Source organism: Rhinolophus sinicus, linkage group LG11 (genome assembly GCF_036562045.2).
Source record: "Rhinolophus sinicus isolate RSC01 linkage group LG11, ASM3656204v1, whole genome shotgun sequence".
In the NCBI taxonomy this organism is placed as follows: domain Eukaryota; kingdom Metazoa; phylum Chordata; class Mammalia; order Chiroptera; family Rhinolophidae; genus Rhinolophus; species Rhinolophus sinicus.
Genome location: NC_133760.1, coordinates 22,173,427 through 22,200,288, shown reverse-complemented (window position 1 = coordinate 22,200,288; position 26,862 = coordinate 22,173,427).

Sequence of the window (26,862 nt, the reverse complement as noted above, 5' to 3'; positions counted from 1 at the left end):
TGCTTCTGTGGTCACATCTCCTCTGACTCTCCCTCCTTCTTCCCTCTCCCACCTTTAAGGACCCTGGTGATTACTGCACCCACTTGGATAATGCAGGGTAATCTCTTTATTTTAAGGTCAGGTTATTAGCAATCCTAATTCCATCTGCCGCCTTCATTCGCCTTCGCCGTGTAACATAACATATTCACAGGTTCCGAGAATTTAGAGGTGGACATGTTTGGGAGCCATTATTCTGTCTACCACACTTTGCTTTCCTTTCCTCCCCCCCATTCTTCTCCTTTCCTGCCTTCCTGCTTTCCCCCCTCTCTCCCTTCCCTCATACTTACTCCCACCACATTTTAATAGGCGAAGAAATCAGCAGACTGTCACTTTACCACATGTGCTGGCAGGTCAATGGCAGTTCTTGGGTCATTAGGGAAATGCCAAAGGCAGCAGAAGCTGTCTGTCAAAATCGGCCTTGTAACTCCTAGGTCTTTCAGAGTATATTTTTAAATGGAACTTTAACTCCACAAGGTTTATTATTATTGTTATTTGGGAATATTATGAATTTGCAAAATTTAGAATGTAATTCTTTCATCTTTTAATCAGTACCGTACAAAAGACAAATTATTCAGGCATTGTATACAAAAAGGATAAATTTCTGGTTAGCGCAATTAGATCTCAGATCTGGGGAGAAAACTGCAGGGAGGGGCCTGTGGCAGAGTCCTCCCATTCTGTGACCTTCATGCCAGTCTATGAGTGAAGGCTGATGGGGCAATGCTTAGGGGAAGGGTGTCACAGCTGTAATTGGCTTAAACCCTGAGAAAGATAAACTTGGAGGGTGAATGGGGGAAGGAAAAGGAAGTAAAGGAGTCACCAAACATTTTTTCTTTGAATACAGTTGCACGATGACAGATGAAAACAATCTTATTTGCTCAAGAAATCTTTCCTCGGAATGTGCAGTTTGCAAGGAGAAATATTATGCAATGGTGTAAGGCAAGAAGATTGTAAGTCAAAGAAGCGAGAGGTGATACACTTGCTTTCATGGAGCTAATACTGACACAATCATACCCTCTGCACTACTCGCTGATGCTGTCTGTGCTGGTTGGTTCTCGTCCCCTGGCTGTCCTGTACCCTGCTCTTTCTTGTGCTATTGGTGACAAATACCGTGACTCCTACTAGGGAAGCTATGGCAGGGCGACTCTCTGGAAGCAGAGTGGACATGTGCCCTCGGCTTGGTCAGTCAGGACTGAGTGGGGCCAGGTAACGCGTCCTTAGCATTTATTGGTGCAGCTACAGCAGAATCTGTGGCATCCTTGTTGGCCTCATTTGCCAAAAAAACGCTGCCTCTGGGTCCTCTAAGACTGCCTTGGCTCATGCCCATTTTCCAAGTGGGATCTTTCATCCTCCCATCCAGGTGTGAACCCCAACCCCCTTCTCTAAATTACTTCTCTACTTCACATAAAAAAATCTGGTTTCTGTTGCTTGCAACTCAGAACCCTGGTAGATGGCACTGTTTATTAGCTGGGAGAAAGTAAGCGTAGTGGCTGCTGATATAAACACACAGGCAGTGTGGGGATGGGGGCTTTGCCAGGAAGGCTCTTCCATTGGATCCTTGTGTGTCTTGTTCCTCCTGGACAGTCACGTGATTATTACTATAAAACGCTGCTGCCTCAGAGACGACGTCCACTGCAGCCTGCCTAAGTCGGCCACCCTGGCCCTCTCTGTCAAGGAGGTTTGCAGCCTTGGCTTTCTATTGGAGCAAACTGGGAGCCTTAAAAATGCTAATATCCAGGTCCCACCCACCAAGGATTCTGATTTATTTGGTCTGGTGAGCAGCCTGTGCATGTGGATGTTAGAAACCAATCCAGGCGATTCTAATGCACGGTTGAAGTAGAGAATTCTTGATCTAGCACATCACCCCATTTTAATTCTCTGCAAAGCACTTAACATCCTCTAATATATGTTCTCTACTTTTCTGACTTGAACGCTGGATATCTTCCTGCACCACAATGCAAGCTCAGTGAGAACGAGCTTTTTCTTGCTCACGTGCTTGTAGTAAATACTAATACAGCAAATACGAACTGAATGAACAGTGCAAGCATTTATTTCCTTTTCTCGGCTGGTTGCCTTTCTGAATACTCAGATTTACTCTGGGTGGTGTCTGAGCAACCCGGCTCCATCTTCGCTCCCTCTTGATTTCCTCCTCTATTCTCAGCCTGGGATCTGTCCCTGGGGTAGCCCAGTGGACTTAGAGCCTTGGACACCGACGTTGAAGCTCATCTTGGAAGGGCAACCGTAGAGCTTTAGATTTCTCTGGTGAAGACGGGCAGGGGAGAGACTTAGCTTTTCAGATTCTACAGAGGAGAATGAACAAAACAACATGCTCTCCTTAGGAAGATTGTTTCTTCTGGTCTGAACATAGGGGGTAATTTTGTGTGTTCTTCCCAAACTGCCTGGGTTTAAATTCTGGCTCTGCCACCCTCAAGCTTTGTGCCCTTGGGCAAGTTACCTCACCTTTCTGTGCCTCATTTTCTTCGTGAGTAAAATGGGGATAATAATGATGAACTTTTTCTCACCTAGCTGTTTGTGTGAAATGAGTTTACTGATTTTATAGCCTAACAAAGGGCTTTGGGTTACGCTAAAAGAGCCAAAGTTAAGAAGAAATGTGGGGGGGGGGGGGGGGGAGGGAGGGACAGGCAACAGGATTGTGTGGAATAACTGTAATGGCTAATTTACTGAGTGATGACTAGGAACTAGTTATGGTGATAAGTGTTTTTCATGGATCCTCTTATTTAATGATCACCACCAGATAAGCTGGGCACTATGGTTACCTCCAATTCTGTAGAAATGTGGACTGGAATTCAAACCCCAATAAGCCCGCTGACTCCAGAAGCCAAGGTGAGATATTGCAGCCTAGAGCCTGAACCAAAAGGCATGTATCGTGGTAAATGCATTTCCTGGACGTGAGGGCCTGCGCTGGGGGAAGGCTGTGAGAAGCTGGGATGGAGGGAGAACGGGCAGACTTCATGGAGAAGGCAGGGTGAGTGGGAACTTCACGGAAGCAGAGAAGCCAGCGAGAACACTGCAGGCAGCAATGATGGTGCCCACGGAGGCAAAGGTGGGTGTGAACCCGAAGCAGAAGCTGTCACGTGCACAGCTCTTACCACCATGGGGGTGCTCTGCAGGCCCCATTTATGCAAAACCTCCTCTGTGAATTTCCACCTTGCTTCTTGGCTTGTTCTCTTCCACCTGAGGTGCCCCATGAACCCCCTTCCTTCCTCCTCTACTATTTCTCCTGTCTGACGATAGAATGGTCGTGTATTCTTCCATCCATTGAGTAAATATTAAATATACAAAGGGCCTGCTTTGGGCGAGGCAGGTGCTGCCCGGAAACCAGTGAGCCCCCCATCATTTCAGTCCTCCCCACCCTCTCACCTCCCACCGGTCGCAGATGCCTTGGTCACAGTGAGCTCCAGCAGACCCAGCCAGTTTGTGCGCTCACCTGGATGAGCATCCTGTCTCACATCAGAAACCCGCTGGGAGCCAGGAAAATGCACGAAGGGAAAAATCATAAGCTGCGGGTAGACTCTGGCTGGTTTCTCTCACAAGGCCCCCCACTCCACTCAGACCTGTTATCAGATGATGCTATGGACAACAGGAGGCCTCTAAATGCTGCCCAATTTCCTCAGAAGTGTGCCTGGCCATCCAGGATTAGGTAGGTGGAACTGCAGATAAGAAAATGACTATTTCTCTCGCCTGCAGGAAGCATCTCTTGGGAGGGTGGTTTTCCCAAGAGAAAGCTCTTGCTTTGTGCCCTGAGTGTTCCAGGGCAGGCTGACTCTTTTTGGAAACTACTGCTTTCCTTCTTTTTCACTGTCACTCCCGTAATCTGTGTGGCCACCCATTCACATAAATTTTTGCAATACCCCGCTCCTGAAAGCCTCCTTCCCACAACCTGTGAGTAGCCAGATGCTTCCAAAGTGAAACTGAGCCATGGAATCCTTGACCCCACTCTGACAAATGCTCCCCCAGGGACCCTAGCAGGAGCTCGGGTCTCTACCTTCAGGGCCTCAGGGTTGGCCCTGCCTCCTTGTCTGGCCTAATTTACGCTTCCTTCTGTTACTGGGAAGTGCTTTCTTCTCCCTCCTCAAGCCATCATCAAGTCCTCCAGCTCTGCAGTTAGATCTCAGCTCGGTTCCCAAATGCCCTTATTACAGGCTCCCATCTAATTCACCCCAGCTGTGATTTCACTTGTACTCGTGCAGTTCTTTCATTACAATCTGTCTCTCTTGTGAGCCCAGTTAGGGCAGCGAGCTCTGGTCTCATTTTTCCTACCTCCTAGCAGAAAATTCTAGACTTCCAGCTACTTTCCAATATTGATTCATCCTTCCTACTTTAATAATTGAGCCCTGAATTCTCTCAGAGCAGCAACATGCCCGGCTGAAAGACCGCATTTCTCAGCCTCTCTTGCAGCGAATCGGGTCCAAGTGAGGAAGCTCTGGATGAAAGTATTGTCTGGAGCATGTGGGATGACTTTCTGATGGGAAATGACTCCACTAGGAGAAGGCGCTTTTGACCTTCCCATTGCTTGGGCTGCAGACATGAGGGCTGGTGCTTGAGCAGCCATCATTAGATCATTAGGTGAAGCTGCAAATTGGTGGAGGATCAAAGTAAACGGAGGTTGGATTCCTGATAACCAGGGCAGTCCACATACTAACCTGCACTGCTTTACTTCATACTTTTTTTTTTCTTAAACATTATTTTGTTGATTCTTTGCTATATAAAACTTTCAAATTCCATCTATTTGAAGTAGTATGATCATAGCTAGAGAACAAGTCATCCTATGAGAAATCCATTTTTAAAACTTATCACAAAAGCTTTTTTCTTTTTATTCTATTATATATTTTCCATTTTAAAGGAGCACACAACAAAAGTTAAACTTATTAATACTTTGCCTACTCCCAATTTTGTGAGAAACACTTTCTTATTCAAAATCCTGTACCCCATAGGGAAAATAAATTCTCATAACCTGACAACTGACCCCCTGATTTTCTCGCTACAGCACTTTCCTTCAAATTTCTCCTTTCATATACACCAGTTGTCATGCACGCACTTAATTCTTATTTGATTTTCCAGAAAGGCAAAGCTTTACCTACTGCACATTTATGTACAGCTCTACACTTAAAACAGAAACGAAAACAAGAACCACAACAAAACATGAAAACAAAATACACTCTCGAAAATCACAAATCAGCTAGAAAATATTCTGGTGGTGCTTACAAATTAATTGCTATTTTTGTAGAAAATTGTTAGATGCTGAAAATGCGAGTCGACTCCATACCGATGTAAATAAATCTCTCTCTCTGCAGAGACTGTGCGGATAAGCTCACACCTGGCAGTGCTGGGCAGCTCACGTGTTGCCATCTGTTTATGTGGTTTACGTTCTTAAGGTCTTTCTGTCATACTTCCCAACTAGTCACTTGTAGCCATTTCATGTGTGAGCTGTATTAGTAGCTACTCAATGGTATCAGAACTGTACTATTAACTCACTTTGTGTGCCAGATGATATGATAAAAATAAAGTGACAAATGCAAGCAGAACACAGAATGGAACACCTAATTAATGAACATTCATTAAGCCCATTTACTGGAAAAATCTATGCATGAAGGGATTTTTTAAGATGTGTTAGGATTCATTCCATTTTCAAAACCATAAACATGGTATTTCATTGCCCAAAGATTTAGTAAGCAAGTAAAAACAAAACATACAACAGCCTTAACACACAGGTGACCTTATTCATTAGACTTTGGAAAAAGTCTGCTTTGTGCAGCTGGCAAGGAGAATTACAGAAAGCTGTGAGCAGAGGCAGCTAACCAGATATGGGAAATGGGGACAAGCCTTGACATAACTGTTTCCCACACACACACAGGACATTTCCAGGAGGCAGTTAACACAAAGGTCCCGTTCCTTCCTTCACCTCAGTGCTTCATCTCAGAGGACCACCTCAGTGTCACGTGTCAAGTCCATCGTGTATGGGAGGAGGGAGGTGAAGATGGAGGCTGACGTAGAAAAAGGAAGATAATCTACACGTTTTTCTCTCTTCCCAAACATCTGCTTGAGCATACCTGCACGGTTTAAAGCACTAATGTCACTTTGCCTATAGTGGCAATCTGTGTGTAGCAAACTGCTGGGGCCATCTCCCCCTCCCCCCGCCAATGATGTTTTAAATTTTATTAAACACGTATTAACTGAGTGCCCACTATGTGGTTAGCATTGTGTTAGACACATAGCATTTCCGCCTAACTGTGCCTTTTGAATTTCTTTTCTATGAAACCCCCTCCTTCATTTCCATAGTCTTTAGCATCCAGGGAATGGATCTTAAGGTATTATGAAGCCAAACAGGCACATTCCCAGTGAGAGACAACACGGCCATCCCCACCTCCCAGTGGAAAAGTGCTGGGGTATCACCTGCAGGATTTGCAGCGGGCACAGAGTTTCCAGGTTGAGATGCCTTCCTGAAAAGTAAATTGGGAGACACCCTGGCATGACATCAATTCATTTTCTAGGTGCTGACTTCTCTTGGCCCAACATACTCCACAGATGAAGGGAAAGTGCTCTGACCAGGACAATTGCAGCACCCAGCCCAGTCACAGCCCTTCTTCCAAGCAGCCTCTTCTCTGCCCTCATTCTGAGAAGTGGTCCCCAGAATGCAATATAACAATCCTTTCCCCAGGCACAGGTGCCTGAGAATTCAAGGATGGAAAGTCCACACCTGCCGAATGGGACTGCTAGATCATCTGACCTTGTTACCTTTTTTAATGGCTGCCTTGGTCTGTGAGCTTCAGGCTCCCTCTCCAGTGAAAGGAGCAAGAGGGGACAAAGCTTCTTGCAGAAGCTGATAAAACAGATCACACGGGGATAGATACTGTTAGAGGTTCTCTCAGCCTTACATGGGCCTCTGCTGAAGTACTTTGCCTTAGCAAACCTGTTCAAACTGAATGAATCAATTAAAATGGTGATGGGTTCTTTAAGTGGAAGCTAAAATAAGGAAGAAAGAAAGGAAGGAAGGAAAGAAGGAAGGAAGGAAGGAAGGAAGGAAGGAAGGAAGGAAGGAAGGAAAAGTTTCAATAATCCACAAAGAATTCCTAAGGAGGCATTTGTTTCAAACACACTGTAAACCTAGGAATACACTGAGAGCAGGGAGTAGTGTGGTTTATGGAGACAAAAACAATCCACAACAGATTAGAGTGGGAGAACTCTACGTTTCTTCTGCATTTGCACCACACATGTGAAAACAGTTCCTTCCTACTAAGAGATTCTCTTGACCCCCTAAATGTAACAGACAGTACACTTCTTGAACTGGATCACGGCTGTAACAGAATATAGTCGATCCTCATTATTCACAGATTCTGTATTTGTGAATTTGCCTACTCGATAAACTTAATTGTAATCACCAAATCAATACTTGTGACACTTTTGTGGTTATTTACACGCATGGGCAAAGCAGTGGAAAATTTAAGTTGTCTGACATATATGTTTCCAGCTGCAGTAGAAGATGGGGACTCTGCCTTCTTGTTTTTGCTCTCGTACCGCAAACAACTGTTCTTTGTACAATCTGTTTAGTGCTGGGGTTTTGCATTTTTGTGCTTCTTGTTGGTGATTTTGCTTTTTAAAATGGCCCATAGGTGCTGAAGTACTGTCCAATGTTTGTTCCTAAGTGCAAGAGGCTGTGATGTGTCTTCTGCAGAAAATATATGTGTTACATAAGCTTCTGTGAGGCATGAGCTCTAGTGCTGTTGGCCATGCATCCAATGTCAGTGAATCAACTGTATACGAAACAAGGTGTTATTAAATAGAAACACACATAAAACAAGGTTATGAATTGATTGGTTGGTGACAGTGTTGTGACCAGAGGCCTGTAGGAACCTAACTCCGTGTTTCCCCTAGGAGCTGTGGTTCGGCATTCACTTATTCAGTAATTGTGATGATGTTATAGAACATAACTACCATGGATAATGAGAATCAACTGTATTTCTTTTTTTTTCTAATTAAAGTTTGTTGGGGTGACAATTGTTAGTAAAGTTACATAAATTTCAGGTATACAATTCTGTATTACATCCTCTATAAATCATGTTGTGTGTTCACCGCCCAGAGTCAGAGTTAAAGAACTGCATTTTATGTTTTTTTCTTCAAATTTATGTTTCCTGAAGTCCCATTCCATATTAGCAGAACACAAAGACACCCTTTCTCCAGAGACAGTGTGGCTGGAATTGCCATGAGAAAGATTGGTGACATTCTACAGCCCAGGTGTCAGACATAGCGAGCCAACCTAGGACAGAGGGAAAGTATATGTGTGAGGCACGTGATTGCTCATGTCTCACTTGAGTTATCCATAAGATCTTGGATCCTGGGACAAAGTAATCCTTTCCCAAAGGAGTCTGCAACTGTGCATTTAGATAATTTCTTTTTAAGAAAACATTCATTAAATGTCAACTTTGTTCTCAAATTTGCTTCATGATAATGTCTTGGAGGAAGAAGGGACAGCATTGCATTACAGATGATCTCCTTACATAATTTTTAAAATTATCAGTTTATAAGGAGGATTCACACCAAGTATAATCAGCTGCACCCCACGTCTTCCACCAGTCAGAGCATTTCTAGATAATAAGCATCAAATCTCGGGAACATGCATCCTCTTTGTTTTCCACAAACCACCTAAAAGATCTGAATGAGAACAGAGCTGGAGCAGAGAATAAAGCCTTCATCTGGAGATGGCAAATACATTCCATCTTGTGGGTCAACCGTCATTGATTAGTAGTGATTACAGGGAAAAGTGTGTTGAGAGTATCTGAGGCCAAATTCAGGCTCAGTGGTGCATCATGACATGATTGATTAGTGATGTCTGCTGTGGGTGAGGATAGGAGTAGCATACATGCCATTATTTGCCATATGTCAATTAAAGCAACAGAACAGAACCCCTTGCTCACTAGATCATAATGGGATCATGTGTGGTTTGGTGATCTTTCTCAACATAGGGCCTAGCATGTTGCCTTATACAAAGTAGAAGCTCAGTAACAATTGCTAAATGTAGGTATGTACTTATTTACTAGTAAATGTGTAGGGGAAGGGAAGGAAGGCAGGCAAATTTTTCAGCCCTCTGAAGTAGAGTGGAGGCAGCAGATTGGAGCCACAAAGTCTTCCAGTTTGATTCGAAGTCTGCCCCATGGATGGCAACGTCCCTTGCCTTCACCTAAGACCATTTAAAGATGCAAAATGTTGCAGCTATCACCAGTACCACCCTTGAAAGAACAAGCTATGCTGCTGGAGGCCACAGAGACTCAGCAGGATCCAAGCTTGGGAATAGATTTTCTGATTTTTTTTGAGTGCTTAAAACTGCAGCTACCCACAGGGAATTATGTAGAAAGAGTCACCACATGAAGGTTTCTGTGACTGATTTGTGTCCCTTTCAGGGTCTTGTTTATCAACATAACTGGCTTGTCTCCTGGGGGGTACCCTCAGCCTAAACAAAGCCAGCCCATCCATTTCTCCTTAGGTGCCCTGCAGGGCAGAGGGTAACACCTGCAGCTTCTCTTCCCGATATGCACAGGAGCCACACAGAAGGAACACATGTCTGAACAGTATGGGTACAGGCTCCTGAGGGGTGCCTGTGGAACACAGCAGCACCTACCGACAAGGTAGGAGAAGGGAGGCCCTTCTCTCTCTGCTCTTGCAATGGAATCCAAGCAGTGGTTTCCAGGATGGTGCACAAGATGATTCATAAAATTTTGTTTTAAATTACTTTTTAAAAATTTAATTTTTTAAAAGTATGTGTGTTTTATAATATGCATGGTATATTACCCTAGTGGTAAAGTAATGTGTATATATATATATATATATATATATATATATATATATATATATACAAAAAACTTTATACAAGTGGACACTTCGCTCAACATTGCTCAAGCAGTAGTTTGCCGTAATCAGAAATGTCTGGACAATGATGGTAACCACTCTGAGCTCCTCTTGTAATTGCAGAAGTCAAACGTGACTTGTATTCATCTTTTGTTATCAGTATATATTGAGTATTACAATTTTAATACAATTTTTCTTTCTTAAAATCTGTATACATTTTTTGGCACCATGTATCTCTCTCTCTCTCTCTCTCTCTCTCTCTCTCTCTATCTATATATATATATAGATAGAGAGAGAGAGAACGCTTCTATCTCCTCTTCCTAATTACAGCACAAACCTTTGGACATTATCCATAAAAGAAACTGAAGAAGATGCTTGAACTGTGGAGGGGAGAAAGCAGGCCAGCTAGGGATCTTGAGACCTAAGACACAACAATGAGTTCCTTGAGTTTTATTTTATTTTTGTCTCATATAAACCTAGACTGGGATCTGGAAAAGCCAGCAAACCTGGAAATGCTGATGGATGCAGTTTAAAAAAAAAAAAAAAGACAGAGAGAGAGAGAAAAAACAGAAATCCATAAGAAAACCCTGCTCTCTTGAGCCAAAGGACCAGGAAAGGGACAGTATAGCAAGATAGAGCATCCAAACACCATGAAAAAATCTGTGACCTCACCCATACCCCCATCATCAAAGGCCAAACGGAGAGCCTAGATGTCTACTCTCCCCATGGAGGGAGCAATAATGAGGTGAGATGCCTCTTATTCACCAGCCATAGCAGTATCAGTGGAGGCCTAATGGGGAGCCTGGAGTCCCATTCTCCATCAGTAATGAAACACCCCTTCACTCAAAATGGAGACTGAGTAGGGAACTTGGACTTCCATCCCCACCTGGCAGTAATGAGATGGTGTGGAGTCAGAGGAGGCCTGCTTAAAAAAAAAAAAAGAAGAAAAAAAAAGTATGCACACACACACACACACACACACACACACACACACACACACACATATATTTTAATAAAGACCAGAGTCTCATAATAGAAAAATTCTTAGGATACAAGTGAAAATCACCCACTATACCAAAAACTAAGAAAATCTGAACTTGAATGAGAAAAGACAATTGACAGTTGCCAATGTCTAGATGACAGTTTTTGGAATCACCTGACAAAGATTTTAAAGAAGCAAATATAAAATGTTTCAGTGAGCAATTATGAACATGCTTGAAACAAATGAAAAAAATAGGAAATCTCAGCAAAAAAAAAAAAAAAAAAAAAAAAAAAGTTATAAAGAAGAACCAAATGGAAATTCCAGTACTGAAATATATAATAATTAAACTTAAAAAAAAAAATCCTCAGTGGATAAGCTTAACAGCAGAATGGAGGAAACAGAGAACAGAGTGAAGAACAGAATGAAGAATCAGTAAACTCGAAGATAGAACAATAAAAATTACTCAATCTTAACAACAGAGAAAAATAGGCTAAAAATAATGAACAGTCTCATACATGTGTAGGACTATAATAAAAGATCATTTACCATCACAGAAGAACAGGAGAGAGCAGAGCTGAAAAAGTACTTGAAAAAAAGAATAGTTGAAAATTTCCCAAATTTGGCAAAAGATATAAACCTCAGATTCAAGAAGTTGTGCAAACCCCAAGTAGTATAACCCTAAGAAATCCATGCTAAGACACAGCATAGCCAAACTTCTAAAAACTAAAGACAAAGAAACATTCTTGAAAATAGCTGGAGAGAAACCATATCTTAACCACATGGGAAAATCAGTTTGGATGATAGCAGATTTCTTATCAGGAACCATGGAGGCCAAAAAGAAATGACATAATATTTTTGAAATGCTGAAAGAAAAGATCTGTCAATCCAGAAATTTATGTCTAGTGAAAATATTCTTCAGGGAAGAAGGAGCAATCGAGACATTATAAGATAAAGGAAAACTAAGAGACCTTGTCACAGCAGACCTACCCTATGAGAATGGTTAGACGAAATTCCCTAAACAGAGAAGAAATGATAAAAGAAGGAATCATGGAATTTAGAAGTGAAGAAAGAATAACGAAAAGAGAAAAAATGTGGATAAATACAATGGACTTTCCTTCTACTCTTGAGTTTTCTAGATTATGTCTGATAATAGATACAAAAATTATAATACTGTTGTGGTTTTCAATGTATATAGAAGAAATATTTAATATTATAAATGGGGAAGGGTAAAGGGACTTAAGAGGAGGTAAGGGTTTTACATGTCTGTCATGTGAACTGGTAAAATGTGAATACCAGTAGACTGTGATAAGTTATGTATGTATAATGTAATACTAGAGCAACTACTAATATATATATATATATATATATACAAAGGGATACACTCAAAAACACTATAGATAAAGCAAAGTGGAATTCCAGAGAAATGTTCAGGTAACTCAGATGAAGTTAGGAAAAAAGGAAAGAGAAATGAAAAACAGAGGGAACAAACAGAAAAGAAAGAAAAAGACAGATGTAAGCCCTAACATATCAATCAATACATTGAATTTGATGGTCTAATTTGCCAATTAACATACAGAGATTGATAGTGGATTAAAAAAAAATCAAAAACATGATAAAACTACATGCCATCCATAAGAACGTACTTCAAATGTAACACTATGGGTAAGAAAAGTAAAGGATGAGAGTGAAAGGATGGAAAAATATATATCAATACTCAAAAGAAAGCAGAACAGGAGTGGCAATATTAACCTCAGATAAAGTATACCTCAGAGAAAAGAAAATTACCAGGGATGGAGAGAAACCTTAAATAATGCAGAAAGTGTCCGTCTACCAGGAAGACATAGCAATCCTAAATTATGTACCTAACCACAGAGCTTCAAGCTATGCAAAATAAAAATTCATAGAACTGAAAAGAGAAATAGACAAATCTACAATTAGAGACAAAGACTTCAGCGTCCCTCTCCCTTCAACAATTGATAGAGCAATTAGAAATCTGCCAGGATATGGAAGAAGTCAGTACCATCGATCAACAGGATTCAATAGACACAGAACCCTCTGCCCACCAACAGCAGAGTACACATGCTTTTCAAGTACCCAGGGGACATTTACCAAAATAGACCACATCCTGGGCCATAAAACAAACCTCAACAAATTTAAAAGGATTGAAATAACACAGAGGGTAGCCTCTGACCAACCACATGGAATCAAACTAGAAATCAATAACAGAAAGATAATGGGAAGGTCTCCAAACACGTGAACATTTAACAATACAGTTCTAAATAATCCATGGGTCAAAAGGGAAGTCTCGGGAAACTGAAAATTAATGTCAAACGGAGTGAAAATAAGTCAATAAAGCAGGATCAAAATGTCGTGTATAATCACAGTGTAAAATATAGAGAAAAGACTAAGAAAGCTATCTCGACATTAAACAGCATTTGCTTCTCCAAAAATGAAACAAAGCGAAAACCAGTGGACGAGAAATGACTCAGTGTGCCAAATCCCAGGTCCTGTCCCTCTGTCCCAGGGACACAGAATACTCTGCCTCCCAGCTCTCTTCCTTGGGGTATCAGTCCTGGTTGCAGCAGGAAACAAAAGATAACATTCAAGTTAGCATTATCCAATGAACTGTAATTAAAGGGCTGCTTAGAAAGGTGTGGGTGGGGTTTAGGGAAACCACAAAAATGGTATTACAGTACCCTGCCTGCCACAAAGGATAGTAGGGCTGTTACTCACCCAAGGCCTGAAGGGGCAAATGCAAATAGTTGAAGAGCCTGGAGTCAGTGAGGGGTCTATGGACACCCACTAGAGAAAGCTGTGTGACCTTTTGTCAAAGCCAGTGGGGAGGAAGCTGGAGAAATAAACCTTCCCCCTTTTCTCCCTCCCTTGATCTCCATTGGCCAAACTCAACTGGAAACCAGTTGAGTTTAACCTGTATAATCCATACAGTTTAGCCTCCTAGGGCAGAAAGCTAGGTGGAGAAAAGTAGAAAGTAGATCAGGGATTTTTTGGTGTTATTTTTTTTCGGGGAGTAGAGGTAAATGGGAAGCTATCTGGGTAGCAGAGGGACCCAGAGATTCTGTGACAATGTTTAAAATGGCAGCATCAGAAGAGCACTATTTGGAAGTGAGTTGCCACAAGGAGCCACCCAACCCCAAATCAAGTATGATGTACATGAGAAATAAACTTTTATTATATTAAGCCACTGAGATTTGGGGTTGTTTGTTAAAGCAGCTAGTATTAATTACCCTAATACACCCAATAAAAGTCAGGGCCTCAAATTCTGTGTGGAGTCACATATTAAATGCACATTCTAGCCCTCAAGAGTAATTAAAAAGTGATTCCAATATTTACTTGTGTCTCTTGAAAAACACCAACAGGGATACAATTAATAATCTTAGTGACTCCTCTTAAGACCTATTTTATCACCAACACAATCTTCCTTTACCCAGATACTCTCATCCATCAACCCTCAAAAACTTCCCCCAACTTTCCGCCTGTTTAGGATTTGTTCTTATTCGTCCCCCCTTTCCTCCCGGCCCCGTATAATGTAAGTCATTTAGCCTCTCTCTGTCTTCCCATCATCACCCCTTTAGTCTCTTTTATCACAGAAGATCCCTGAATCTGGTTGCCTAATACAGAGAGATGTGTAGAGCTTATATCAAATTAAGGCAGGGAAATTGGAGGAATCTAGGGAAATGGTTAAAACACAGGCCATGTGCTTGTGGCAGGCTGGCTACCTTGAGGCTTGGTCTCTGAGACAGAGTTGACATGCAGTGCGTTTATTAGGAAGAAAACTTGAAATCAACACCTGCGGAAGGGAGAGGGCGGAAGCAGGGTGGGCAGAGGGAAAGCCACACTGCCACACAGGAGCCCTGGAGCCTATTCGGCCCATCAGACTTGTCCTGCTTTGGGCCAGATTGGCTCTGGCCTTTATCCCGCTGCCTCCATCTGACATTGATATGTGACTTTGGGTGAGGCAGTTCCTGAGAGGGCTGACAGCTGAAGGCTGCCTGCTGACAGCTCTCCCAGTAGCTGGAACAATGAATCCTGCTTGCGGGGAGACCTGGGCATCTGGTCTTGTGTCTATCACTGTGCAGAAGGTCTGTGAATGTGTGAAAGGTGGGCTGCAGCTCTGGCTTTGAGCTGCCTGCAGTTTCTGTGCTCACTACTGCACAGAGATTGCTGTCATTCCATCCATGCTATTCCATTCCTTCTGGACAATGCCTCGAGGCCCTTGTACGATGCTGCATTTTCCCCTTCCTTGAGGAATCATGACAAAATTCTCTTCTTCTCAGAGGCCTTGATGTCTGACACTCAGCCTCTCCCACCCTCCTGTCCTGTCACTGCTGGGCCTGCCGCATGGGAGCTGCAGCCCCAGAAGGTTCTCCCTGCTCTCCCGGTTGCAGGGTCATGGAGAAGTGGGTTGTTGGCCTTGCTGTAATTCATTGACTTATCATTATTATTAAAGAACAGGGTAATGACTGGACTCATTGCAAGGACTTATTTATGGCTCTCCCCTCCTAACTGTTAGCCTCAGATAGCACTCTGGGCTACGGAAACTTGCTGGTCCTCTGAGCTGACTCTGTTTCCTGACTGTATATAATTAGGGCCTGGGCAGCCTTTTAATTTCTCTTTTCCCAATGAGCCTGGTTTCTCAGTTCTTGATATGTTCTACACTAGCCTTGTGTAAGCTTGAGCGTAGAGTGGGGGTGGGGGGGATTACTGCTATGGGGTCCTGGGGCCTGCCTCTGCTTGGGTTTGGAACCCAGCTCAGACATGAACTGCCAATATGAATTTAGGCGTGTTTCTTAATCCCTATGCACTGCAGTTTCCTCATCTGTAGAATACGGATCATAGTACCTATTGCATACAGTTGTTGCGAGGAGGCAAGCTCACATGACATGCCTAGCCCTGTGCTTGGTAACTCCAGCAGTATCTGGTCTGTGGGTGCCGTCATTGCTGTTCCATGTTTTCCTCTGAGAAAAGTGAAGCTCAGATTGTAATTCGCGATTCTGATTGGCTGATGCACACCTGCTCCTTTGCCAACTTTCTTTCGGTCCCTGCCTTCCACCCCACCTGTAGCTGTGATATTATAGTAACACCCTGCAACCATTCTCATTCCAACACCAACTGCAAGGCCCCGATGAACACCCCAAGTCCTCCTTGGTTTAGTTTGGTTGTTCTCACCTCTTGCTGATGCCAACACTTATTGGCTGTGGCCCTTCTGAATGCCCCCAAATCACTGATCTTTCAGGGGAACAACTCAGACTGAGGCAAAAGGTTGGAAATTGTTCAAGGGAGTAGTTTCTAGAAAGTTGCCAATATTTAATGAATGCTTCTCTCCGCATCTTCAGCCTTATTTCTCATCACCAAGTTTCTTAAACTCTATGTTCTATTACATTTCCCTGAACATTCTGTGCTGAAAACCTCTGAGCATATGTGTAGCTGCTCTCCTCTGTCTGTAAATCTCTTCTTTTCATTTCCTTGTCTTCCCTTGGCTGATTCCTACAATCTACCCCAAAGTTCAGGTGTTCCTTTGCTTACAGCCCTCCTCCAAGATCTCCAGTTCTTCAGATTTCTATGGAAAATAGTCATGTCTCATCATGCTCCATTCGGTGTCTTTATTCTTCATCGTGCTGTGTTTTCAGCATCTCCTTTAACTGCCAACATCACAACCTAGACGGTAGTTGTCCAGGGTTCGTGGATGTGAGGAGAAAAGGATCACTGTTTACTCAGGGCTGAAGGTTTGATGAAAGAGATCTGTGCTCTATTGTTTTGTGTATCAACCCCATGTGTGTAGGACGTGAGTTCTAGTCACCCGCTGATTCATGTGGCCAACAATAAAATGTTAATTGACTCATACAAATATGAATTAGGGTAAAGGTGAATCCTTGCCTTCAATTAGTTCATTGAAGGCAAGCTTTGTCTCCCTACATGGGAGATAAAGTATATTTGCAAAAATTATAGAGTGAAGCACGGTTCCATCAGTGTTATAGGATCAAGGTTTAATGGAAAAACAACACAGTTTTTTTGACAGGGATAATGGGGAAAGGAATCCTTGGTAGAGAATATGGTGCTTCAGCTTTACCTGGAAGGAAGGGTAGGAGTTCAACAGGTAGCAGTGGAGATGGATCCTTCCAGGTAAAGGAAGGAGCATGAGCAACAGCACCAGTGTAATGTCAAGACGTTTCATACATCCACATGTAGTTTGAAGGAAGTAGTGGGAAGTGAGGCTAGATAGCTTATTATCACAATGAAGGGGAAAGCGAGATAAGAAGCGTAGACTACTTTTGGTAGGAGATATGGGACAATTAATTGAAAAGTTCTGATGTCAGAGTGACATCAGCAGAGCTGTGCATTAGGCAGATTTATTTGTCAATATTGTGCAGGACTGATTTCCAGGAGAGAAAAGTAGGAGGAGAGTGAGATGTCTGGCTAGACTAACCTGTTGGTAGTGGGTTACTTAGGAGAGAAAGGCATTAGGGTGTTCAAGAAGCCAGACGCATCGAACTTGGATACCGGGTTGGGAGGTGTTGAATGCAAGTAAATGGGGACATGGTGAGACCCTGACAGAACAGCCAGTTTTGTAGGAAGATGCTGAGTTTCACTTTAGACCATGGGGTTGGAAGTGTCAGCAAGAGTGTCTGGATGGAAAAGTCCAGCTGCAGTGGGATTTATGTGGCTAAAGCACAGGAGCGTGGTAAAAGATGGTGCCAGAGTTTGGATTGTGTTAAGAGCTTATGGGGAAGAACAACAAAAAGATGGAATGCTGATGGTTCTTTTCTTTAGAGTGTAGACTTATTTTATCTTTTGAGGGACCCATTAGCTAACTAACAGATAGAGTGATGGAGGCATCCAGAAACCTCCTGTGTGAAATAGCTTCCCTCCACCGCAAGGCTAGAACATGGACTCAAGGTGTTTGTTTTACTAATCACAGATTACTTCTTCTGACCACCCAATTAGCGTATCCTGGTGATAGCATCCCCTCCCCTGAGACAGACGATGAAGAACCCGAGTGTCATGTCAAAGCACGTCTTTTTCTGGAGTCCCAGGGGGAAGTAAACACACCAGAGTGTGTAACAACCCAGAAGGCAGGGACGTCAGACCAAAGTGAGACCAAGTCTAGGCATACAGGAGTCATAGATCACTCCATCTTCTCTGGAGACCGGCTGAGACCATTGTCCCCGAGTCCTTGGGAGTTTACGGTTTTGTATTAAATCTAAGTGTTTCCTTTTGATGAAGTATTTTATGATGGACATTATAAATTACTCTAAGGAAATGTTTTAGTCAGCAAGAATTTATGGCAAGGATAAATTTGGGCAATGTCTTTTTAAGTGTCTCTATGAATGAACACTTTCAAAATTTCCCCAGGTTCTAGTCCAGGATAGAGACTATTGGTGATTATTTTTGTACATTTTATGTCTCAAGCGATTTCTTTTATTAGAATTCCCAAGAATAAGACTTATGATTTATCCTGATGACATATTAACAGCCAGTCATACCAAATACATTTTTCTCTCTTATGTACCAGAAAGTATGTTCTTGCTGTCAGTCTTTGGGGTACAATGAATTTCAAAAAGTTCTCTGGTGTTTTTCCTCAACATTGAACATTTCTTAGCTTTGTAAGTTATCAAAGTGGTTTGAGGATCTGGAGAGAAAAAGAAACAGAAATGAAAGAATTGTGTCTTGTTGACAAGACATTAAAAAAAGACAAAAGTCATCCTGTGGCTTTCATTTATAAAGTGATTGAATTGGATCAATATTATGGTGAATCCTATTAATGGATAAGAACCCTACTCAGTTGCACTCAGCCAAAATTAGTTGGTTCAGTGGCCACACTTAAATATTGCCAATGTGAAAGAAAGCTCATATTTTGTATTAACAACAATTTTCAGGGCAGTGTAATTTGTGGAAAAAAAACAAAATCATTTGAGTTTCACAGGATCTTTTATTGTTTATCTCTTAGGCTCTCCTTCTTAGATGTGTTTACAGCAGAAAAAGCAATCAAATCACTGGCCACTTCAGATTTTCCCAAGAGTAGATGAGTCATTCATGACTCATTAGAGGAGGGAAGCATCTTTCATCTACAGCAAAAAAAACGAACAAACAAACAAACAAAAAGCCCCTTTTTTCTTTCATATAACATAATTTGTCTTCATCTTCTGTATACAATCCCTCTTATTTGAATTCAGAGGTCTTAAAAGCAAATTAAAAATAAACAATGTGTCCTTTAGGTATTTCGTCAATATCCTTTCATACTAGTTAAGAATTTTCTAGTCTCTGTCAGATATCATTTGACCTTGAAATTTTAATTTGGATTCTTGTAAATAGAAGCCAAAAAAATGCACAAGGACAAAGGGAGAAGTAGTAAAAGAACACGATTTAGATAGTGGCCCCTTGGTGCTTTGTTCTAAAGAGGATGTTTCCCCCTTTTTTTAGAGGCGGAAAAAAAAGACAGTATAGAAATGCAAAAATATGCAATGGACTTTGGATTTGCTCTCACGTCTCTCTTTTTTTTAATTAAAGTTTATTGGGGTGACAATTGCTAGCAAGGTTACATAGATTTCAGGTGTACAATTCTATAATACATCATCTATATATCACATTGTGTGCTCACTACCCACAGTCAATTCTCCTTCCATCACCATATATTTGATCCCCTTTACCTTCATCTACCACCCTCCCTTCCCCCTTACCCTCTGATAACCACTAAACTATTGTCTGTGTCTATGAGTTTTGTTTCTTCATTTATTTTTCTTGTTCTTTTGTTGTTTTCAGTTTTATATACCACATATCAGTGAAATCATATGGTTCTCTACTTTTTCTGTCTGACTTACTTCGCTTAGCATTATAATCTCAAGATCCATCCATGTTGTCACAAATGGCACCATTTCATCTTTTCTTATGGCAGAAGAGTATTCCATTGTGCCCTTCACCAGACTATTGATCTCTGTAGAAGAAACTGCCTGGATTTGTGCACAGAAAAGTTCTGGCACAAGTTTTTGACGTAAAGTTGCTGGTCTGTTCATATTTGTTGAGTAAATCAACTCATCAAAATAGTTTTGAATGGATTGGAGTAAATTATAATTTTACATTGAATAGAAAAATACATAAATAAAAAGATGAAGGAATGTAAGAGCCATTCTTCCTGATGTCCAGGGGTGCAGAGACACTGACTTGTCAGCTTTGCCAAGGAACCCGGTGGATGCTTTTTGAGTCTCCAAAGTCACTGTAGCTGGCTGAAGGTTCTAGAATGCACTTGAATGAACTAGAACTGGTTTGAAAGCAGTAGAGCTCATCTCGTTTAGCACACTCTGTTCAGTATGCATTGATCGCTCATTTATTTATTCTTCATTTGTTAGTTCAACTCATTCAACAGCTTTGGCACTAAGTTGGTGCTTCTTCAAGATGTTCATTGAGGAAGTTCTTCTATTCATATACTTCTGTTGTATGCACACTGAGCATTCCCTAACCAGTTGCTGCCCTGCTGGTACCTCCCCACATAGCCTCTTTCTTCCTCACCACTTAGAATGTACGTCATATCTCACCCATTTTGCACTGGTGGCAAGTTGCTGTGTGTGGAGAGGGGACTGGCTCCTCTAACAATCACTGAGTGTGGGGCACTGATGCGAGGTGGTGGATTTCATGTGAAAGCCGAAATGCAACTCGAAGACAAGGCTGGCCTTGGAAAACAAAATAGATAATGGAGCCAAATCTAACTCCAGGCTTAGGGTGAAAAATCAGAACATGAAACAGACAGCACATGGAGTCTAAATGACCCTTGGCAATCCTTTGAATTGCTTTGCATATGTCACCTCCTTCGAGCACACTGGGAACCAACCTCATGTTACCCAACAAGACACTCCTGGCCAGTGTTCCTCCAGGGTCTCCCACTCTCTCCTCCCGCTGCCCCCTGCGTTCCCCCACATCTCCCTCCCTTCTCCTTGGTCAAGTGCATATATTTAAATTTGCATAAATTGGCTCTATGATGCTAGACTCTATGAAGTCCAAAAATTCTTGGAAAAGTATAAGAAACATTTCATGAACAAGCAGCAGGCCAGCAAAGCAGGGTTAGGAAGATGGATGGAAGGTTTGACTTGTTGTGGCAGAAGAGAGAGGGATGGCAGGCTCTGTGGGGCTTTTTATAACATGTCGGCGCACTGGCCCATGAGCGTCCTCATCCACAGTCCCAAACTGATTGAGCGCCAACGATGAGGAGAAAAAATAGATGGAAATAATATGTGGGGACCTGTACACACTCCTCCAGAGCCTCCCTCTCTTGTCTCTGGAATTGTACACTAGTGACAGGATTTCCTGGCTTATATTTTTATAAAACTGAGTATTGCAAGGGTTTACTATCATTTAAGATTCTTATTTACAATTCTAACACACTCAAATTGAGTCACCGATTTGAAAACAAAAAACACTTTTAAGATATACCCCTTGAGAGTGCCAGTAATTTACTATATAGAGATTTTGAAATTAAATTATAATATGATTTAATAATAATAATAATAGCATAAAATGTTAGAAATACAAAAAGGGTAAATCTACCACCCTAACATAACAGCTCTTTTTATTACTACATCCCCTTCCTTCCTTCCGCCTTCCTTCCTTCTTTCCTTCCGTGTTTATTCTGTGTCTGCTCTTCCCAGATATTCTTTTAGGCCCTGGAGAGACAGCATCACAAAACAGATTTCTGCCCTCTTGGAGCTTGCAGATATTAAAGCACAAACGTAAAAATAAATAAACAGTATGTTAGAAACTTTTAATTTTATTGAGCAAAAGGAAAATCAGCCAGGGTGCTGGGGTGTGGGAGTGCCTGAGGGGAAGGGATAGGTGATGACATTAAGGAGAATGGTCTGGGGCAGGTAAACTGTGAGCCAAGGCTTCCAGGAGGCAGGAAGGTCACTGTGTGGATATCGGAAGGGAGAGCAGAGAGAGCCACGGCTACGAAAGCCTTGAGGTAGGAACTTGCCTGGGAGGTGCTAGGAATGGCCAAGAGGCCTGCGTAGCTGGAGCAAAATGAGTAAGGCGGGAGGATAGAGGTGAGATGGGGCCTCATCATGTGGGATCTTGAGGCTTTGCCCCTCCATCTAAGTGGAGCTGAGCAGAGAATTTTCCATGAAATGACGTACATTTTTAAGGCATTTCCCTGGCTGCTCTGTGGATCAGAGATGGAGGCAGGACAAAGGTGACAGCAGGGACACTAGTTGGCATGACCAGATTACATCTCAAAAGTGATGATGATGGTTGCCAGGCCAAAGTGGAGCAGTGTTCCCCACATACGCATTTTGTGTGGTCCTAAACGTAATGCACTGGCTTCATAATTCAGTCAGCGTGTCTAGCATTGACAAATAGCAGGCCAGAAACCCCAGCAACTTAGCTGTCAGTCCTCCCCTTAGCATTCCCAGCAAAGGCCATGTAATTAACAGTGGGATGCCCAGTCTGGGAGGAGCATGCCTTGGAGAATTTTGCTGGTCCATTGCCTGAGAGTTGTTTGGAAGAGAATATCTATGCATTTATCAAATTTCTTCTAATGAACACATTAATGAATCATTAGTATTATTGTATGCTGCTTCAAGGATCCCATGCTTCATCCATTTACCTTTGTGGAAGCTGGTAAACTAAATGTGTTGGAGATTATGAGATTCTTTTCTGCCTAATTTATTTTATAAACTGCAAATGTAAATCATACAGCTCTCACATGCAATTTCAGTTGAGAGGGTAACGGAGTTGCCATAATTGAGACATTCTAACTTGGGGAGGGAAGGGGAGCCTTCAGAACCACTGAGTCGGAATGCCATTTCAATGTTTTTAAAGATGTTTTTAGTTTAAAAAATAATTTCTAGAGTGTCATTTTTGTAATTCTAATTTCAATTTATGGCCTAAACATTGCAGAGAGCTTAGGGGGGTATTGCAGCTCGCTCTGAGTCTTTGTCTGTTAATGTTTCTATTACTGCATCCATATAAAAGAGGACCATTTTTTAAAAAAAAACTTCCGACATAAGCATTTTCTAACTGTGTTCTCTTGTGGGGCTTGTTGTTTTGGGGAGTGATCTGTGGTGGTAGTTTTACATCTTTTCTACTTTCTTTCTATGACAAGCTGAACGAGATGATGGTCCGTGGACCCTTGTTGTGAAATGCCTGCACTGGAAGGAATCTTAAAGATGACCTAGCCCAAGCCTTGTATTTTGCAGATGGGGAAACTGAGGCTTAGGCGGGTTAAGTAACTGGATGAAGAACCAGTCCTTATATTGTGTTTTCCTGATCTTATGGATCACGTCACACCTTCCAGTGGTCTGTGTCTGGCCATGTAAGTGAGCAGCCCCTAAGTTCACAGAATTCTTGTGGGGTTTTATTATGCATTTATTATTAGAAATTTTATCTTTGATGTGCTATTCTGTCAAAAGACCAGTTCTTTAGGTTTGATGGGACACATCCAGCTTGAAAAAGGCAAGACAGATGGGGTTTAAGATAACCTTCCTCTCTCCACTGTTAAGACACGAGACCAATGATGAGGGAAATCATTCTCTCAAAGAGAAATGCTCAGCGTTGTCCTGCAGAAGCTGAAGTGAGCTGCTGTGTCTTGCTGTGCGTTGTCATTCTGTAGAGATTGACTGATGCTCCTCTGTAATAGACGGTAATGACTGCAATAAAATAAGGCTGCAGCTCAGACAACAGGCAAGTATCAACGTTGGCAGTGGGGGTGTGAGCATGACCTAATGAATGGACATGCCAACAGGCCGAGGCAGCCATGCCTAATGGAACGAACTCAAAGTTGGGGCCCCCAAATGGGGTACAGATTCTGGTGCTGTGCGCTCTCTAGGTGACCTTGGACAAGATATCGGGCCTCTGTTTCCTCGGCTGTAAAATGAGAATAATAGTGCACAGCTTAGCAGGTGAGAAGGCGCCAGGTGCGCAATGAGAGGAGTTCTGTGTGAACTCCAGTGGCAACATGTGGAGCCTGTTATGGAAAGTGTTTCCTTGGCCTGACACCCCTGAACCTGTCATAAACAGGGCAGTGAGCTCAGCGTGGGAGCCGAGAACCCTGTTGAGGGCACAAACACATCGGCTCAAATGAGGGGTTGAAAGGTCTGCTGTTTCAGTCATTGGTTTTGAAAAATACTGAGGTGTATCAACTATAGACCTGGGATGTAGCTCTGTTGGCGGCAGCAATGGTCTCCGGATAAATTTAGTTTTATGGCGTGTCAAAGCGAGGTTGTCCTGATGTCCTGTTGATTATTGTATTAGGCCATGTTCAAAGTGGCCTGTGCCTTTCTTTTATTTTTTTCCCCTTCCTTTCCCTTCCCTTTCTTTTTGGTGCTGGGTTAGCAGCTTGTGAGTGCAAACATACGTGTTTCTCCATCATGGCAGCCTTCTGACTTCTGGTATATCCCAGTAGCAATGACTTGAGAGGCCTGGTGACCCGTGTGCCTTTTCACTGGGGGGAGAAGGCATTGCTAAGGGAGACATTAGTGTCGTGGATCCCCCTTGAGGACCCCTGGGAGCACTACTGACACCCAGCCCTCAGGCATCAGCCTGCTTCAGGAATGTCTCCTCTGAAGAGGTCACTCGCCCAGGGCAGCCCGCAGGCATTGACTGGCTGGTGTAGGAGGTGGAAAGGCCTGGACTATCGCACCATTTTGGGGCGACGCTGGATAACCATCCTGGCTTCCCAGCTCCCATGGGGGCAGCTGAGACTTTTGTTGAGCATCTTAGCTCAGCTTCCTCCTATGCCAACCCTGCTTCCGTCCTGTCCCTTGCACAAGTAGCAATTCCCCAAGCACTACCCAAAAAACCTTCTGTATTTTGATCTCTGCCTCAGAATCTGCTACCCAGAGAGCCTGACCTATGACAGGGACAGTATTTACGATGCATGAAAATGTGTGTATATACATGTACATCAAGAATGGTTTCATTGCTCTGTCTAAGTCTGCTCCTGAAAATGACCACCCACTCTGATACCCTACCGTGCCCTGTACATTGTCCTCATTCCACTTTCTCATCATTCGCAACCCTTGTCAACATCTACTGGCCACTACATTTTAAATTCTGTCACTTTTTTGGGGGGGATGGTCTCTGTATCGAGGTGCAGGGCTGGGGGTGAGGGTAGGGGAGTAGGCTGGTGACCAGCTCAGGCATGTAGCAGTCTTTGTGTCAGGACTTTGCAGGTCAGATGAAGTTTCAAATAATTAAATGTTTCCTTTCTATATTTTTATCTTTAACCCCTTGTCAACCAATAGAGTGGATTTCGAATGATAAGCAATCCATTTTCAAGTATTCAAGAGCCAAACCAAATCAAATGAATTTTATTTTTAAGAGAACAACCTGAAATGACATCAACATGTTAGCTGGGTTTTGCTTTGGATGCTGAAGTTATAGGTCACCTTTTCTGTTTCAGTCCCCCCCCCCCCCAAATTTCTAAATAAAGGACATATATTCATTTTATAAATTAAAAATAAAAAGGTTTATTGAAAAACCCCTCACTACATCCTGTGCATGTATGTCCCTGGCAGCTATGGTAAGAAAACCCTAAATGCTTCTGACCTCTCTGAAATGAACTTCCTGACTGAGCCTGGTGGTAAGACTGGAGGACTTTTTGTCAAGGCAGAAAATGCAATTAGAGGACAGGGCATATTTCATGCTACAGCTCATAATCTCAGAACACTGACACGTTTTCAGTACAAGTTACAGAAAAGAAGATGTGAGCATAGCAGCCTGAGCTGGGAAATTTCATCTCCCTTTTTACAGATGTTCATTAACATAACAAAACATTAGTGAGTGTTTAGCCTGTACTCTTGTCTGTTCTAAGCAGACACTGAATAAAAATATGTCAGAAGTAAGCAAACTAGACAAGGAAAGGCATTTTCATCCGGAAAAAAAAAAAAAGATATGAAATATGTGGTCACCAAAGAAGGGCCACCATGTTTTATTTTGTAATTATGAAAATTTGTCTCTTTTGACAAGTGAAATGAATTTAGGCACTCAGGCATGGGGAGGAAGTTGAATTGTCTGAAAATTAAATCAAAGTTAAAATGAAAAATATAAGTGGGTGTTTCATATTCACTAACATGGGAGTCATCTTTTAGATCTGACATTTTGAAGCAATCCCTGAGAAACTTGATAGCTCATACCTCTAAATAAATGATGGTCCTGAGTAGTGTGGAAATAATTGAGAATGTTTGTTGTTTGTAAATAAATGCAATAAATCTGGAATGGTGTCAGCAGTCGAGAGGAGAGAGGGCACCATTTTATACCCTGAGATATGTAATGTGCGGAGATCTACATCACAGGGAGACACGTGTATATAGACACGACGGATATGGCAGGATCTGGATGCACACACTTGCACATTTAGAGAGCGGGGGATGGGCCACATGGACCACAGCGGGGGATGGGCCACATGGACCACAGCGGGGGATGGGCCACATGGACCACAGCGGGGGGTGGGCCACATGGACCACAGCGGGGGATGGGCCACATGGACCACAGCAGGGCATGTCCAATGGATAGGTCACGTCTGGGTTCATCTTATCCTAGAGGTGTGGCCCAGGGCAAGTCGTTTCCTTTCAAACAGGGAATATTGATGAGATTGTGACTTCTAGGAGTGCTAGGAAGATTGATAAGCACTCATTCAGTTTTTGCTATTATAGCAGGTGTGAAAATACCTTCAAGCACAGTGTCTGCCATTGAGTAGAGCCTCGATGATGGTAGTCAGAAATTAATCCAAGTATGTCTCATCATCTGTGTGTGTGTTTACTGTGTATGCTTTGTGTCTATGTGTGCACTTTTTGTGTGTGTACATGTGTGCAATTTTTTGTATATATATATATATATTTACATGTATATGTATACACACTTTGTATGTGTACATTGTGTGCTTTGTTACGTATGCACTTTACATGTGTTTTTGTGTGTATGTGCATAGATATAACTTGTGTGTCTGTGTATGCTCTGTGTGTGCACTGTGCACGTGTGTG